The sequence below is a fragment of the Podarcis erhardii genome (genome assembly GCF_964252035.2).
Source record: "Podarcis erhardii genome assembly, chromosome: 1".
Taxonomy (NCBI): domain Eukaryota; kingdom Metazoa; phylum Chordata; class Lepidosauria; order Squamata; family Lacertidae; genus Podarcis; species Podarcis erhardii.
Genome location: NC_138497.1, coordinates 92619113 through 92636133, shown reverse-complemented (window position 1 = coordinate 92636133; position 17021 = coordinate 92619113). Strand labels below are relative to the sequence as shown.

General features: G+C 43.9%; 1 protein-coding gene and 1 long non-coding RNA gene across 8 annotated transcripts in view; one reads left to right on the top strand and one right to left on the bottom strand.

Moving 5' to 3' along the window:
• Positions 1-5483: 5483 nt before the first annotated feature.
• On the bottom strand, positions 5484-6899 carry LOC309337068. The gene is made up of 2 exons (XR_014154101.1): positions 6769-6899; positions 5484-5904 (listed from the first exon to the last, which is right to left on the bottom strand). It is a non-coding gene; the product is annotated as an uncharacterized lncRNA (long non-coding RNA).
• Positions 6900-6997: 98 nt separating this feature from the next.
• The window catches only part of CLASP1 (cytoplasmic linker associated protein 1), a 161954-nt gene continuing 151930 nt past the window's right edge, over positions 6998-17021 (top strand). For 2 of the 7 annotated variants that reach the window (XM_081852510.1, XM_081852508.1), the window contains exon 1: positions 7000-7171. The gene's annotated coding sequence lies outside the window, so the exon portion shown is untranslated. Of the gene's footprint in view, positions 7172-17021 lie in introns of all 7 variants that reach the window. The other 5 variants (XM_081852513.1, XM_081852511.1, XM_081852507.1 and 2 more) reach the window with 4 other exon arrangements.

Here is a 17021-nt window from a genome sequence, read left to right as displayed (position 1 = left end):
CTTTCATCCCTTCTTTTCCCGAGCACATTATATGCACAATAATCTTTTTTCCTCATTGCCGTCACTGGAATTCCAGTTTGAATACATTTGTGCACACAACTGAAAGACTAACAGATTTATTGAGGCGTTTCACTGTCGCATTGCATTCATAGCACTTTGGGAAGTAGCTGCAGATCGGAAACCTTCCCTGCAGACGTGCAGCTACTAATGTTCCTCTGCAATGTATGGAAGGCCACAGGCCCTCTCAGGTGTTCAGATCAGCAAAAAGGCCTCCTTGGTAGTTCGATCGCTCTTGGAAGGTTGTGGGGGGACAGCCCAGGAAAGGGCATATTCCCTGAGGTAGCCCATTCCCTGGGATAGCTTCTAAGTTTCCTCTCCACAGAGCTGCATCTGGCAACATCTTTTTTTACCAAATGCCGAAGACATCCTGGCCTTTGACAGTTTAGATAGATAGATGTAGATTCCACAGATTTTGTGTTGCCATAACCTGCCCTGGAGCCTCATGGTGAAGGGCGGGTAAGACAGTCCATAAATAACTAAATAAATAAATAGACTGCCACAAACGGGACAGCGGATAAAAGCTGCTCTTTCATTTGCAGCAATGCCCTGCCATGAACCTCAATTAAAACAAAAAACCTCCCCATCCCACCATGAGGGATGTGCATGCCTCCTTTCCAACAATTTGGGTTTTCTCTTAAGGGGCAACTAGTGATCAGCTACTTGTGGTGACTTACAAATCTAGGAGGGCAAAGTCTTGTGTGCTGTTTTGGCCTAACCGGCTCTCCCCATGTACACCAAGCAAGTACCTTGGAAACCTCTGCAACATCAAAGCAGATTCTGACGTGGTTGGACACCTGCAGAAGGGAACATTTATATGAGCTTGTTCCTGCTGCAGTTGTTTATTTTCTGCCTCCTCCTACCCAATTCATTTTTGCACTTATCAATACAGCAGCCAGACCAAGGCAAGAATAGCATAACAGTAAGGGAGAAGTTGCTCCTGTTCCCTCTGGGAAAGGGAGCCTCTGGAAGGGGGTGGGGCGCATCCTTAAGTAAGCTCAAGATGAACACAGGCGGGGCATAAACAAATTGGAATTCAAAGCATATCCTCTCAGTGGATTTTTTAAATAGGATTACATGTGTAATTAATTAAGGAGGCAGGCCACTTAAAGCTCAATAGCATCTTGCAGACCCCTTGCGTGGAAGGGGCTTAGTGTTTTGGGACTGGGTTGATTTGCGTTTTGTGTACCTGCAATGAGAGAAAATGCACAGCATTCTCTTTTGAGATATTCTGCTCTTCCTTTTTGATGTTGGAATTTTGGGGATATTCCAAGATTCAGAGCAACATATAACGTATTATATAGTTAGAAATGACCCATCGATTTAAGTAGCTGCCTCTAAAAAAAGACATTTTGCCTCCATAATGTGAATTTAAAAGATTAGTCCAGCTTGGTGAGATCATTTCCCAGAAAGCTAGAAGGCTATTAATAATAATCCTGGTATTCCACCCCTACCTCGTTCAAAATCAATTGGTAGAGCCAGAGTCTGGATAGTTCCACCCGCCCTGGAAGCTTTTGCATATCCTAATTTCAGAAGGTTTGCTTTGCCATATTGCCCCTTAAGCAACTCTTTAAAAATACTGCAGAATTGATGAGTTGCTGACTCATACATATAACCACAAGGGAAATGCTTTTAGAGGCATGAAAATAAAAACATTTTGTCTAGCAGTTGTTGTCTTTGTTAGGGTAGGGATTTTTTTCCTCCACGTACTTCCACAGTGGAAATTAAAGCAGCTAAAATGTACCAAAAGTGATAAAGATAAAAGCAGTAAAACTTGCAGAGTCTTCTCACATGATCAGTTTAAACACACCCTGCTTCTGTTTGAGCCTTTATGCTAGGATAGCGGTAAGGAACCTGTGGCCCTCCAGATGTTGCCGAACTACGACTCCCATTGGTCAATGGGCAACATCTGGAGGGCCATAGGTTTCCCACTTCTGCGCTAGAAGCTGGTAGCTGCTGTCCCCTGGTTCAAATGCAAACTTTCCAGTTGCCAATCCAAATTTTGCCTCCTTTTCTTTGCCTTGCCAAAACCATTCTATACTCAGTAGTATGGAGGAATTTTTAGGGAACAGTGACGGCAATGTCAGTGATGGGGAAGACTGGAGCTGGGGGCTTGCTAGTGGGCACTCTGAGAAGTTGGGAGAGGAGCATGACTCAGCTAGCCACAATGCAGCTGCCAGCTAAGATTCTGTATAATTCTCACTTTTCTATGCCAACAGCACTATCTACCTTCCATGTGGAATAGATGGGTGGGGTGCAATCTTGCTGCAGGAGCTTATTCCAAAGTAAGGATACATAAAAACTGAGCCTTATCTATTAGAACTATATAAAACCACCACAAGAGCCCATATGTTGCTGGTTTTTTCTCTGAGACACAAAAAAGTCTTGGGCCATCTCTGATTTTAACGTCTCAGCTCCAAATGCTCCTTAGACCACAAGCAAGATTGCTGAGGATATATCTGGGCGAAGCATACACGCTGTAAATGAAAGTGCAACATTTAATTCCTTAATTGTACCTTCATTGCAATGTCATGCTGTTTTGATGTATGAACACTAAAAGCTTTTGTTTAAATGTACATTTAAAACGAATGAGTTTAATAATGTTCATGGATAGTAAGGGTTTTCCCCTGTTGCAAGTTAATGAGAGATGAAAACAGTAAGAAGGGTTTTAATTAACCAGATGGTTTTTTTTTATAAACACAATAAAAATGCTAGACTAAAAATGGCTTAACGGTAATCTCTCTTGTTTATATATACAATTTATTTACCATTTTGCATATCTATTTGCTTTTCATTGCAGTTTTTTCAAACTCCTCTTCTGATTTTTAACTTTCTTTTAAAAGAAGTAGGTCAGCTAGGAACTTAGGTTCAGAGGCTTCCAATATTAGGAGGTTAAGAATAAGAGTGTAAAAGCCGCCTGGTTCAGGCCAGTGGCCCATCTAGTCCAGGATTCTGTTCTCACAGTGGCCAGCCAGAGGCCTGTGGGAAACCTGCAAGCAGAACCTGAGTACAACAGCACTCTTCCTTCCTCTGACAGTAGAGATAGAGCGACTGATCTTATGCAATACCAGAAACTGCTCTTGAAATTCCCCTCAGAAAAACTCATGGATTCAGATAACTAGATGCACAGTTCTGTGGATCCTGGTCTTCTTTATGAAACCTTAATGTGTGTATTATACTACAACAAGGAGTTTAGATGATGCTGACATATAAAGGACATTTTTGCAACTTCAGTTACATCTCTCCAGCTTTTGTTCTGAAAAGTATAGCACTTTCCCCCTCAGAATGGTCAGTTATTGTATTCCTATTGGCCTCCATCACTAGTCTATGCCTCTCTACCCAGAAATCTCATTAAGTTCAATGGGACTTACTCACTTATTTTTGTTTGTTACATTTACACCAACATGTTCCATTTTAAAATGCCCAATGTGGGAATGAACAATAAAATTCACAATAGAAACTAACCAATCCACATAACGTAACAAGCAACATGATAAAACCATATAGAAATAGGGTAAGAGCAGATAAAGAATGGAAACAAAATGGCAGCCAGCAGAGAAGAACAAATCACCTCATTAGTCCTGTTTAAATGAAAAGGGACTTGCCTGTGCAGATAAACAAGTCCCCCTTCATCTGCCCATGTTATTAGAGAAGATGATCCTTTAGGTAATATTCCATCATTTTCAGTGAGACTTACTCCCAAGTAAGTATTCCGAGGATGGCAACCTTCATTGATTTTGCACAGCCTTTTATACAGAACTAGCGAATCTCCCTTAATGTGAGCTTGTTTCATTCACAGTCTTAAAACTCCCATCATATTACAGCAGGCTTGCCGTTAGGTGGAATTAATATGGTAAGTGGGCTTTTAAAGTGTAGGAATAGGACTTGAAGAGATTATGATGGCTTGCTGTGTACTACTGGTGAGAAACATGTTAATAAAGGAAGAGGAAGAGCGGGGGAGTGAAAGGAAAGGAAATGAGGTGCGAAAAGAAACGCACCATTTGTGTGCATTGGAAATGTATGCAAAGTAGCCTTTTACATTATGACTTGTATGTGTAAGTTATTCCTCTCAAGGTCGGTCAAAGATATGCATATATAGTCCTTGCATTGGATTAGTTTATAGCAAACTGCAGAGAGCAAAGCCTCACTCTATGCAGAGCAAGCATTGGTCACAAAGGCAGCTCTGCTTCTGTTACAGGGTCAGGGGGAGCTTCTTGGTATTCCCTTTTCATCACTGCTGTCTTTCTGCACAGACCTTCTGCCCTTTCTGCAGTCTTTATGCTCTTCAGCACAGTGAGGTTTAAGTATACCTGAAAGAGGAAGTGAGATGTATTCATTCAGAAGTCCTCTCTGTTCACACTGGATATTGGAATCAGGCCTTTTCCATCCCACCATAGACATGAATGGAGTTGAAATGGAAATATCCAACCATGCCTGCCCCCACTTTGACCATTTCCATTAACAGTTAATGGAGGAGGTTTATATTCTGTGTTATTTATATCAGATAAGTAAAATGGTAGTGCACTGTTGCTTTTTAAATAGCTGCAGTCTTCTGTACTGATATTTTTAGGGCATTATCCACCATGATTCCAACGTCTCTTCTTCTTTTTGAGTGACAGCAGTTATTTCACAATCTGACAGTGTGACACAGCAGCTGAAATTGTCTCTTCCAAGGGGCACTTGATAATACTTTTGTTTAGACACAAATGAATTTCAGAAATCATTCAACCGCACTGTCTATGGTTATTGGGATGTGTGTAAAGGGGATGCTCAGTGCACCATTCACACCATAGTGACGTGGACTATGAACGATATGGCATAAGAAGATTTATTTGAATCCATGCTTTCTTCATGCTGTTTGAGCTTGGGAGTTGTGAATAATCAACACACCGTGCTTTGTAGTGAACTGTTGAAAAAAGCTAGGGATGTGTGAAAATCTTTTAAGGGAAAAAGTGTACTTCACAGCAACAGGAGTCCCATGATAGAAAAGTGTAAAATTCAGCATACTGTTGTCATTCTAGGTTTTTTTGGGTTGTGTGTGTGTGTGTGTGTTTTTGAGCAAGGGAGACAGTACTTGCATTTCTACAGGAATCTTTTTGGCCTTTTCCTCGCGTATCTCCAACGTACAGAAGTTGCACAAACTAACACTGCAAACCTATGCATGCCTCCTCAGAAGTAAGTCCTGATTAGGACTGTTGTTTAAATGTTACTTTTTCTGTGGTGGCAAATTACACAATAGGCACAAGGTTATGGCCCTTCTAAGTTAATCACCCATTCATGCAGTCCTCACTTACAGAGATCTGGGCAGAGGATATTGTTACACGACACCCCAATTTCTGAGCAGTGCAAGATTCCAGGGGTATCAGGTACACTTAGCAGGGTCTGTGTTTCTTTTTGGACAATGAGGCACAGCAGAGACTATGACATCTTTATGATATATGGTTTATTTACACATACATACAACCTGAGCCTAGAGTACAGAGCATTCACATGCACCCCCACCCCATTTGCAAAACTGACACTTTTCTCTGTTGGTTACATCATTCCCCACTGCAAACCTGGAACTTCCCTCCTCCTCTCTGGCATCCTCCATTGCTAACTACCCAGAGTGTAGGGTGCAGGATGGGGCACATAGTCTTAGTCTTGCTGATGGCTTCTCTCTCTGTCTTTTGTTAGGACAATGACTTGGCCAGTCCAGTGATTTCCTCTTGATGGTTCTTTTTGATGGCCTGGAACAGAGTCAGCAGAGAGGCAGGCAGACAAAGAGCAAAATGGAAGGATTTTAGGATGCCTCTCTGTGTGAGCAATCCTCTCAGTAAGTTCCACTCAGCAGGGGTACCTCTTAACCTGGCAAATGATGGACAAGGGCTACCAATAAGGAACACACTGCAACCAAGTATAATCACAGCTGCCTTATTAGATCATTTAAATGGTTAACTGCTTATTGAAACATAACTGTTCTTCACTTTTGCAGAATGGTAATGGCAAACCAAATACAAACAATGCATTTTTTTTTACAGTGAAGCTTCTGAGTAGACATGTATACACATTTTGCAGTTAATTTTTAAGGTGCCATAAGATTCTCACTCCCACTGCCCAAATACACACAAACACACACACACACACACACACAGATAGAGATCTTTTAAAGGCAACACCAGTTGAAATGTCTTTGAATGCAGTTTTGTCTGGAGGAGCAGCCTCCCTCACTATTCCTGCAATAGGGCTACCTTCTTTCCTCCTGTGCATTTAACACTAGGACAACAGGCAGAAATTCAACAGGTAATCAGGAATAATAACGGGGAGAGGGAAGGAAATATTACTGCCTTAGAAGCTTCCCTGTACAGTGTGTGTCTTTAGGACGCAATCCCGCCCCCCCCTTTCCTAATTATTTTGAAATAATACTGCATTGCCTTCTTATGACCTTTGACCCCGGAAGGCGAGACCGGTGCGCTCAGCCTTCATCTCCAATCCGTAACTCCGTCCCCTCCCGCCCTCTTATTAATATTAATCAAGGAATGCAGCAGCCGTTTTGTGCACATACGTCATTACTAGAATACGGCTGGCCGACGCATGCGTACAACGCGCGGTGAGCTCATCGCCTCAGCTACACACTTTGCATCCCTTCGCCCCACGCCTTTCAGTATCGGATTCACGTCACCATAGAGATGTCCCCCCCCCCCGCTTGGTTCTATCTAGCCTTTGACGGACCTCTATGACTGTCGGCGGGAGCGTCGGCCAGGGAAGAGACTCGGGCAGCACATGCGTGATGGTCCCTAGAAGAGCCAGGAACAAGAGGCGCATGCTCACCGCATGCCCCTGTGCTTTGGTCTACGGCGCATGTGCAGCACCGCCCCCCCACTTCAGTCTTTCCTAGCGAGCGGCGAGTGCGCCTGCGCGCCGAGGTTCCATTCTTACCAAGCCCAAGCTGCAGCTTTATCGGCAACACAGGGGCGGAGAAGAGCATCAGCCATGCATTGCAGCAGCAGGAGCAGCAGCGGGGATTAGAGGCTTCTGCTGCTCCCATTCGTCTGAATGCCTCTTTTAGGACGTGCAGGAGTCCAAATATCTTTGCGCCCGCCTCCAGTGTCGGCGCCACAGCCTCCGCCGCCAGGTATTCCCACCCGCCCGCCCTTGCACTGTCATGTTGCCCGGGATCTGCCTGGGCAGGGGGCTTGGAGGGGGAGGGGAGCGAGGGCGAGGGCGGTGTGCGGGTGGGGAGCGCGAAGGGAGAGCATTGTCTGGAGCTGCAGAGCTGGCTGGATGGCGAGCGGGGATGATGAGCGAGCGGGATCCTCTGTAGGTGAAAGACTATGCCAGGGTGGGCGGGACAAAATTGCTTGGGCTTCGCATCTTGGCTCCTTTTTTTTATTTTTCAGAGGTCGCGCTTTCAGTCTTCTCCGCATGTAGGATAGGGGAAAGATCTCCAGCGCCGGCACAATGGACGAGCATGATAGTTGTGGAGGGGGGGGGGGACTCTTGTAAGAAAGTGACCTGCCAGAGGGATATCTCCCTCTGCCCTATTCCCATCTCTTTGAGATTTATATTCGAACAAAGCAAATTCGTAAGGATTAGTGCAGGGCGGGTACATCTATATAGGCTGGGAAGGGTGGATTGGGTGACCTATGGAGGAGCCTCTGAATTTCTCCATGTGTTTGTAATCTACATTGAGAGAAAGAAAGACCAGAGAAATGCAGCTTTTGTTTTATCCATACCTCTTCCTATTGTGCTTAAATGTGAGATTAAGGCAAGCCTGTGCTGCCATAGAAAAGGATGCATTTCTGTTTCCACCTTAGTCCTGGATATCTTTCCCTAACTGGCTCTTTGGAGATTTTTGTTTGTCGTTGTTTCAGTTTCTCTCTCCGAAATGCGTAGGTATCTTTGTCCTATTGTTGCAGCCTTTTTCTGTGTGTGCTAGGTATGTGGATTAATAAATGTGGTGTTAGCATTGATCGATGATTCCCAGTTTTATAAACATATGAAATGAAATGAAACTTCCTGATGGGCACAGCACAGGGGTCAATTCTCAGAGCGTTCATCTCAAAACTTGATCAATTCAGTTATATGGTTATCAGTAGTGCCTAAATGAAGATGTTGCAATAAAACAATTTGCAAAAAAAAGTTTAGTTTGGTGAGAAGAACATGGGGATGATTGTGTCTCTTATTGGGTCTCTGGTGTTTCTATCACAGAAACTACTTCCACTGTTTTGGAGCCTTTACAGATGATCTGCTTCACTTGCTATGCAATTGGGAGAACTATACCTCTCTCAGGAAGGTAGATGTTTGATCTCTCAGCTGGTGTGACTGTGTATATATGTAGCTTTTTATAGTTGTCAGTTTTGGCTTCCTTTTTTTTGTCTATCATCCTTGAGCCATAATGTTTCCAAAATAAGATCTCTTGACTGTTTCCACTCCCCCCCCCATCAACTATAGTAGTGAACACTGTGTCACAACTGTACAGTACAATATACAATAGCATCTGTTACATAGACCTTTTTTACATCTTTATGGATGAGAAAGATGGCTTCCCCTGCCATGCCATGCCAGTTTTGAAATGATTTTTGTTTCAACTCTGTAAGAGAATAAGTGCTTCTTCAAAGTACCACTCGGAACGATAAACACAAGAGATGCTACTGTCTTCCAATGTCATACTATTTAAATTAATCTAAGAACATTGTATTCCTTTTTCTTCAGTGCGTATAGCACCTTATTCTTTAAAAAGAACAAACCTGTGGTGGTGATGATGGAGTTCCTCTTGAGGCTTACAGCTACCTAGTTCCACAGCAGTTCTGGGTCAGCAAGGCTAGCCCGCTTCCCAGATAAAAGAGAGCCTCCCTTTCCCCTGCAGTTCATATGGATTGGATAGCTCATTATTGCTTTTGAACTTGTTCTTGCAGAAGTATCCTATAACCTGTTGACCATGCTTCTAGTTACAGGTAGGTAGCCGTGTTGGTCTGCCGTAGTCGAAACAAAACAAAACAAATAAAATAAAATAAAATAAATTCCTTCCAGTAGCACCTTAGAGACCAACTAAGTTAGTTATTGGTATGAGCTTTTGAAGTGTGCATGCACACAAAAGTTCATACCAATAACTAACTTAGTTGGTCTCTAAGGTGCTACTGGAAGGAATTTATTTTATTTTATTTTATTTTATATTTTATTTTATTTTATGTTTTGTTTTGTTTTGTTTTGTTTTGTTTTGTTTTGTTTTGTTGTTTTGTTGACCATGCTGGCAGAGGCTGATGGGAGTTGGTGTCCAACAACATCTGGAGGGCTACAGGTTCCCACTCCCTGCCCTAGTGGTACAATTCCAGGCACTTGTTTCCCTCTTCCCCCTCCCAGCCAGGCTTATCTGTGGGCCAGCCCTTGAAGAGAGAAAGGGGTGGGGGAATAACAGATGGGGTGCAAAGAGAGCTGTGGGAGTGTGAGGAGATAACTGATATGCAGAAGAAGGAGGAAACAGAAGGTTATGAATTAGGATGCAGAGAGAAGAGAGTGAGTGCATGCTAGACATGGTGCACAGAGGAGGAATCTGAGCAGCATGGGTTGTAGATAGCCCTGCAACGGAGGTGGAGAGAGAGAAGAGGTGAATAGAGAATGAATGGGTTGTAGTGTGTCACAAATAGTGTGTGTATGTAGCTGAAGCAATGATGCAGATTTCTTGCTATATTAGCAATGTAAAAGTGGCCCTCGGAGTGACTTGAGCCATGCTCCTCTGCCACAAAGCCTATAATGTGGCTGGGCACACATTGACTGATCATCTGTGTGTGGGAGAGGGTGGAGAGGTTGAAGACGCAGTGGTGGTCAGCCACCCTACAAGAAACACCCTCTACTCCTTTCATCCATGTTAACTGGGATGGGTGAATGAGGTTGTTATATATGGGCAGGAGGAATCTGGGAGACCCAAAGAGCCCTGCATTTCCCCTCCCCAAATATTTCAGGTGTTGGGGGCCAACCCGAGGGACCACTGTATTTCTGGCAGACCTCTCCTAATCATGTTTCCTCAGAACCAATGTACTTTGATTCAAGTAGGCTTTAGTGTCTGATATGTTTAAGATTGCTGTCTTAGGGGTTTGTTGTGGCAGAAGTGCTTTCCCCCTCTTATCTTTCTTTTCCTGCAGGAATTGAAGGTGGTAGGGTAGAGACTATTCTTCTCATAAGCACATGAAACATATGGAGTTAGACCCAGGATTCATCTAGCCCAGTGGTTCTCAATTGGTGGTCTGCGAACCCCAGGGGGTCCACTTAAACCACCCAGGGGATCCATGGCACCATTCACCTAACAAATACTATCACAGAGATACCAAAATTTTCAAAAGTAGGGGGTCTGCAGTAGTTAGCCAATTGGGAACCACCGATCTAGCCCATTATGGTCTGTCCTGGAGGTTGGGAATCTGTGACCTCCAGATGTTAGTGAACTCCAACTCCCATCAGTCCTCATCAGCATGGCCAATAGTCAAGAATAGATGGGAGTTATAGTCCACCACCATCTGGATCTTTTGCCCACAAGGCATGTTTATGTCACCGAACTGTGACCTGTCATCTTATTGTGGAACATGCATCGTGACCATGATCACGAGAATTTCCACTCAAAGCCCCCTTGATTGTTCAAATTTGGTTATATAGTGCTATATGAGCCATAATTGCTGCAGAGTGGGTCAAAGCCGTGTTGAGTAAGCTGTGGAGCCGGAACTAGTGCATTTGATGATTTGACACTTCTGAATGAATGTGTATCTTTGTGTTTCATGGAGAAGTCTGAAGGATGGAGGAAAGGCATGAGGTATGTTTACTCGAAACACATGGTGGGTTCAGGTGGCTCCAGCATTCCATGGCTCCTTGTTCCACACGATCCATTTTAGTTGGTGAATACTTAATTATGTATCTTTGAGTGATATATTTGCTTGGTTGTGTTCAAGTCAAGTTCTGGAATCTTTCATGAACCCTTTCTTGGCTCAAAATCTGTCTCAAATATTGCCTTTTTTGTTACAGTAAACTTGATTAATTGTATTGTGATGTTAGTGTAAAAAAAGACATCTAGCAAAGGTAGCTAACAAAAATAAACATTCTAAAACAAGTCCCATTCTAGCACATGTGGTAGAGATACTCTGGAAGAGTGTTCATAGTGGGGAGACAACTGGAAACACCCACCCTTGAGTTGCGGTTCAGCAGGGATTGGGAACCTATGGCCCTCCCCTCATCCCTATTCTATTAGCCATACTGACTGTAGCTGATGGGAGTTGGTTGTCCAGTGAGATCTGGAGCGCCATAAATTCTCCATCCATACTGTCAAGCATGTAAGCAAAGGTAATATGTTTTTATTCGCTATAAGTAATATTGGAACATAATCAATTTTTAAAAAATGTTACTTGTGATAGTCAACCCTTCCAGTTACTACAGTCATACCTTGGATACCAAACGCCTTGTGAGTTGAACGTTTTGGCTCCCGAACGCCGCAAACCCGGAAGTGAGTGTTCCGCCAATCAGAAGCTGCACCTTGGTTTCTGAACCTTTATGGAAGTCAAATGGACTTCTGGAATGGATTCTGTTGGACTTCCGAGGTACCACTATATTAGGCTTTTCAGTGTTTCTGTACCTTTGGTTGTCATACTGGTATTTCTCCTCAGATTGACAATATTACATTGAATTCATATGAATTTAATCTATTTTATATAGTATATCCAGTGTCCCACTAGCATTTATCAGGACTGATATGTAATGGAGACATAGTTCGTAATGCAGTAGGATCATCATGCGTGAAAGAAGTCAGTGGAGGGAGGGATGGGGAATATAAGGAATGAGCTGTCCTTCCTGGGAAGGACATATATAGGATGACGATGATCTCTAGAAGAGTAGCTAGCTTTCTGGTACAATCCTAGACCTGTATACTCAGAAGTAAGTCCTGTTGCATTCAGTGGGACTTACCGGTAAATGAGCATTGCAGACTGTGTCTGTTGCAGCACAAAGAACAAAAGAATCTTATGGTGACCTTTGAGGCAGGGATGAGGGGGACTGGACACCTACAAATGTTGGACTCCAGCTCCCATCAACTTCTGCCAGAATGGCAAAAAGTCTGTGATGAAGGGAACTGTAGTCCAGCCACAGATTCCCAATTCTTGCTTTAAAGGCTAACAAATTATTGTGGGATGAAGTTTCTAAGAGAGGAAGCCTACTATTTATATTCATTGATTTATTACATTTTAAGCAGTTCAGGGCAGTGTACACAGTCTATGTTTTCCCCTCCCTGCCACTTTATCTTCACAACAGCTATCCTACGATAAGGATAAGTGTGTGCAATCCTATACGTGTCTGCTCAGAAATAAGCTCTGCTGAGTTAAGGGGGAAATGCTTCTAGGTTCATAGTCTTAAGTGAGTGATTGGGCCACGGTGATCGCCAATTCAGGTCTGTCACGCCGTCCACTACATCATGACAGCTCCTACTTCATCCAATGCATGAGTTCATAGAAGATGACACCCAAGCGTGCTATGGGTTGGGTTATCTTATACCAAGTGAGATTTAAAAATGAAAAGTCAGTTCAGCCTCTGATGGTTCTGTGCAAAACACACACATAGACAAGATAAGCATAGTTGACCGTTTCATGGCGATTGTGATTTTGCTGATAACAGCACAGCTACAAAGATTGTATTAACACTTGTATGTAGTGGTTTAACCAGCTTACTGGCACGGGTTCTAATAGATGTACTAATTCATTCTAGATGTACTTCAAAAACTTTTGCTAAAATGGATAGCGAGCAATAATTTATCAATTCTCATTCTAAGGTAGGAAACTATTCCCATTTTACAAGTGGAGAAGCTGAGGCTGCAATGCTGTGCCTGCTTCCCTGGAGTGCAGTGGTGCTTGCTTTTGAATAAACACATATGCCAGAGCTGGGCCACATGGGACCCTACCTATGTTGTGGACTCCCAACCCTCATCAGCACCAACTAGCATGGCTTCCAGGTCGATCTGCACAGGAAGTGACAGTTGAACTCCTAGCATGGCCAATGATCAGGGATGACAGGGGTAGTAGTACAACAGCAACTGGATGGTACTATGTTGGCTACTCCTGGTATATAATATTAATATGCAAGACGTGCAGAACATCTTGTCCAAGGCCATGCAGTAAGTCCATGGGTGGTGTCATTTTGCCTACTACCTGAGGTGTGATTGGACCCTGGCCTGGTGCAGTCGGCCCCTCCCTAGCTATATATCTCATTGAGGGTGAAAGGCAACATAGCGAACCTTCAAATTTCTATTTGAAATGAAATGTGGGAACACTGTGCACCAACTCAAGGCCCTAGGGGTAGCACCCTGGTGTGTATAGTCTCCCTCTTCTAAATCTTTTACCCTGTCCATTGTTTTGTGCAACTTTTCAACAACAAAGGAAACTAACTTGGTTCATTACAGCAGAAATTGAACAGGCACTAAAATGCCTGGGTCTTTCTCACCGGCAAATGTGCATAGGAATTTTGCTGCAGTCCTGTGTACACTTTCCTGGAAGGTAAGGCCCATTGAACTCAGTGAGCTCTACTTGTGCGTAGATTGCTATGAGCTTGACTGTACATAAATATAGCGCATTTCAGGTGAATGGTTTTAGAGCTGGGGCACAAAATACAGTACAAGGCCTCTTTATACTCCAGGCTGCCTAAATAGGGCTTGAGACATAGATGAAATGGTTGAACATTAAAGCATATAGCTCAAATGCAGTGGACCAAAATAGACCTTTTTTTGCAAAGTGACCAGTAATACACTTTGAAAATGTGAGACAGTGAAGCAAAATCAGAACAGTGATGAGTAAGTACTCCAGAGCAAATGGAAAGGATTGTATGGAACAATCCTGGCCTAACTGTAGTGGCTGCCAGTTTATTTCTGGCCCAAGTGCTGATGCTGACCTGTAAATCCTTACATGGGTCAGGACCTCATTGCCTTAAGGACTGCCTCTCCCCATATGAACTGACCCTGACCTTGTGCTTGTCATCCAAGGCCCTTCTCTATGCCCCCCTTCCCCAAGCAGTTTGGAGGGTGACAACACAAGAACGGGCCTTTTCTGTGGTGGCTCCCTGTCTGTGGAACACTCTCCCTAGAGAGGCTCACCTGGTGCCATCATTACATGTCTTTAGGCACCAAGCGAAAACATTTCTCTTTACCCAGGCCTTTGGCCATTGAATAATCAATGGCCTGTTTAATGCGTGTGCAGCAGTGGGGCTGCTGTTATGATTATTTTATTATTATGTGTATTATTATGCTGTGCATTTGGGTTTTTTTGACATTTGCTTCATAAATTATGTTCTTAACAGGTCCATGCAGCGGGGGTGGGGGGCAGAAGCTGGGTGCGCTTGCCCCAGGCCTTGGAGGGCAAAGCTGGCCAAGGGGTTACCGCAAGGGGCTACCGCCAGGGGCTTGCTGGACTTACACTGGCATGCCACGAACAAGCCTGTGGGCCTCAGACAAACACAGCCCTGAGATCTTTGGATAGAGGGTGGTATATAAATTGAATGAATAAATAACAACAACAACAACAATTGTATGAAACAACATGCTTGTTATTGGGGTTGATAGCAGATTTTACTGTTGTAGAAATATCAAAAAGATCAACATTTTAAATGGTTATCTAGATGGACAGAATAATCACCTGTTCAAAGGAAAGCTATATTTCAGCCCCCTGTCCGTGCATTTAATGGTGAAGAATAGTAGCCTGGAGTCTTTCTCTCCTGTTCAGTGTTCCAGTCAGGTTCTTATGTGTTCATCTGTCACACTGGTATCTAAGGGTCTGCTTCGTTGCCAAGCACTTTTACGGTGTTGGGGGTATTTGTCTGTCTAGGAGACTAATATATGGACAGCCTGCAAAGTCATCTTTTAAACCTCTTAAATCTGCTGTTTACAAGGGAGTGATTGCCCAGTGGGGAGATTACACAGAAAGTTGCTAACTAATTCTCAGTTTTTAAAGTGGCAGGACCTTTGAGGCCTGCTTATAAGTCTTTGTCAAATTTGTGATAACCACAGCGCGGCCAGAGCTTATTTTTGTTTGTGACATTACTTAACGTGTATGGTAGTACTGGTAGTACTTTTTTCTTTTTCTTTTTGCTACCCAGGGTAGTAGTGACGCCTCATATTTTAGTAGAAAAAGCACTGGGTACAACTGTTGAACAATTAAATTAGCCGAGCCCAGCATACATTTTAGCAGTTTGTGTTATAATTGATCAATCTCTTTTTAAATTGTCATGAGGCATCACTGTGGTTATTTGCTCAAGTGCGCACAAATAATACAGGATGGCTGCTTAAGTCTTGGGAAGCCAGGAAGCTTGCCTGGAAAATGCTTGAGCAGTTTAAGTCCTGGAGAAGTCAGTTTTGATAGCCCTGCCTAAAGGGTTCCCTGAACTCTTGAAATATCGTATATACTCGAGTATAAACAACCGACCCGAATATAAGCCGAGGCACCTAATTTTAGAAAAAAAACCTGGGAAAACATATTGACTCGAGTATAAGCCGGTTCACCACACCACAAACCTGGTGGTGGCGGCAGCGGAGGAGGAAGAACAAGCAGCCGGAAAGGGCTCCTTTTGGGCTGCTTGTTCCTCCGCTACCGCCGCCGCTGATGGCGGCAAAGGCGGCGGAGGAGGAAGGAGCAGCCTGAATAGACTCCTTTCTCGCCGCTCGTCCCTCTGCCGCTGCCTCTGCCGCTAGCAACAGCAGGCACAGGAGCCCGGTTGGGAGAGGCACAGTGCAGTGCCTCTCCCAGCCGTGGCTCCTTTGCCTGCCCTTGTGAGAGGCGGGCGGCGGCGGAGGGACGAGCGGCGAGAAAGGGCTCCTTTCTCGCTGCTCGTCCCTCTGCTGCCGCCGCCTCACTCGAGGCTTATATTCGAGTATATATGGTAGTCTGCAGACATGTTTATAGGGATGTGTATATCAAGCAAGTGTTGCAATTGTAGTACAGTCTTCCTTGGATGACAAACGCCTTGCGACTTGAAAGTTTTGGCTCCCGAATGCTGCAAACCCGGAAGTGAGTGTTCCGGTTTGCGAATGTTCTTTGGAACCTGAACGTCTGGTGTGGTTTCCACGACCTCCGATTGGCCGCAGGAGCTTCCTGCAGCCACTCGGAAGCCGCGCCTTGGTTTCTGAACATTTGGAAGTTGAACGGACTTCCAGAATGGATTCTGTTCAACTTCTGAGGTACCGCTCTATTGGATTAGCTGATGTAGACTCCAAATTGGGAATAAGGGCAGCCCTTCGAGAAGCATGTATGCATGATGCAGTTTCCATCAGGTCTCCTCTTTATTCAGTGGAACTTTGCTGCTTTAAAAAACAAATTCTTAGCAAAGAGATGATGCAAGCGGAACTACACAGAGTATAACAAAGCAAAATGTAAAGTGGGGAAATATGCTAACAATAGGCCTGCTATGAGATCAGAAGACACTCTCTGAATGGCAGCATTATTGTTAGTTGATTTCTCTGGCCCCTTTTCCTCCTTCTTTGAATATAAATTGATATGCAAGTAAGTCATGCTTTGGAGTAAGCCTGCTGATTTGAGTAGGCCTACTCTGAGCCATGGCTTGCTTGGATATTGCTCATATACTCCACAAAATGTGAGCTTCCAGCAGCCCTCGGAGGATTGTTTTGAAAAACTGCCAGGTGCCATTGCTATCTCAAGCCTCTCTGGGAATTTCCAGGCTGCAACCTTGGTTTTCTCTGTGTGTTTTGAGAAGATGGTTGCTCTGGATTTTTCAGGCATTGCTTAGTTTCTAAAAAACAACAACCCAGAGGTACAGGAGCTCAGGATTGCCTTCTATTTTCTACATATGTGGGGATAGGCTATGGTTGCTGAATAATGAGGGGGAACTCTGCTTTCCTTGCTCTCAGCTACTTTATTATTTTAGTACCACTTCAAATAATTCAAGACAACGTTGTGGCTTAAATTAAAAACTAATTTTCTCACATACAGCCTTTTTTGGGGGGTGGGGGTGGCAAT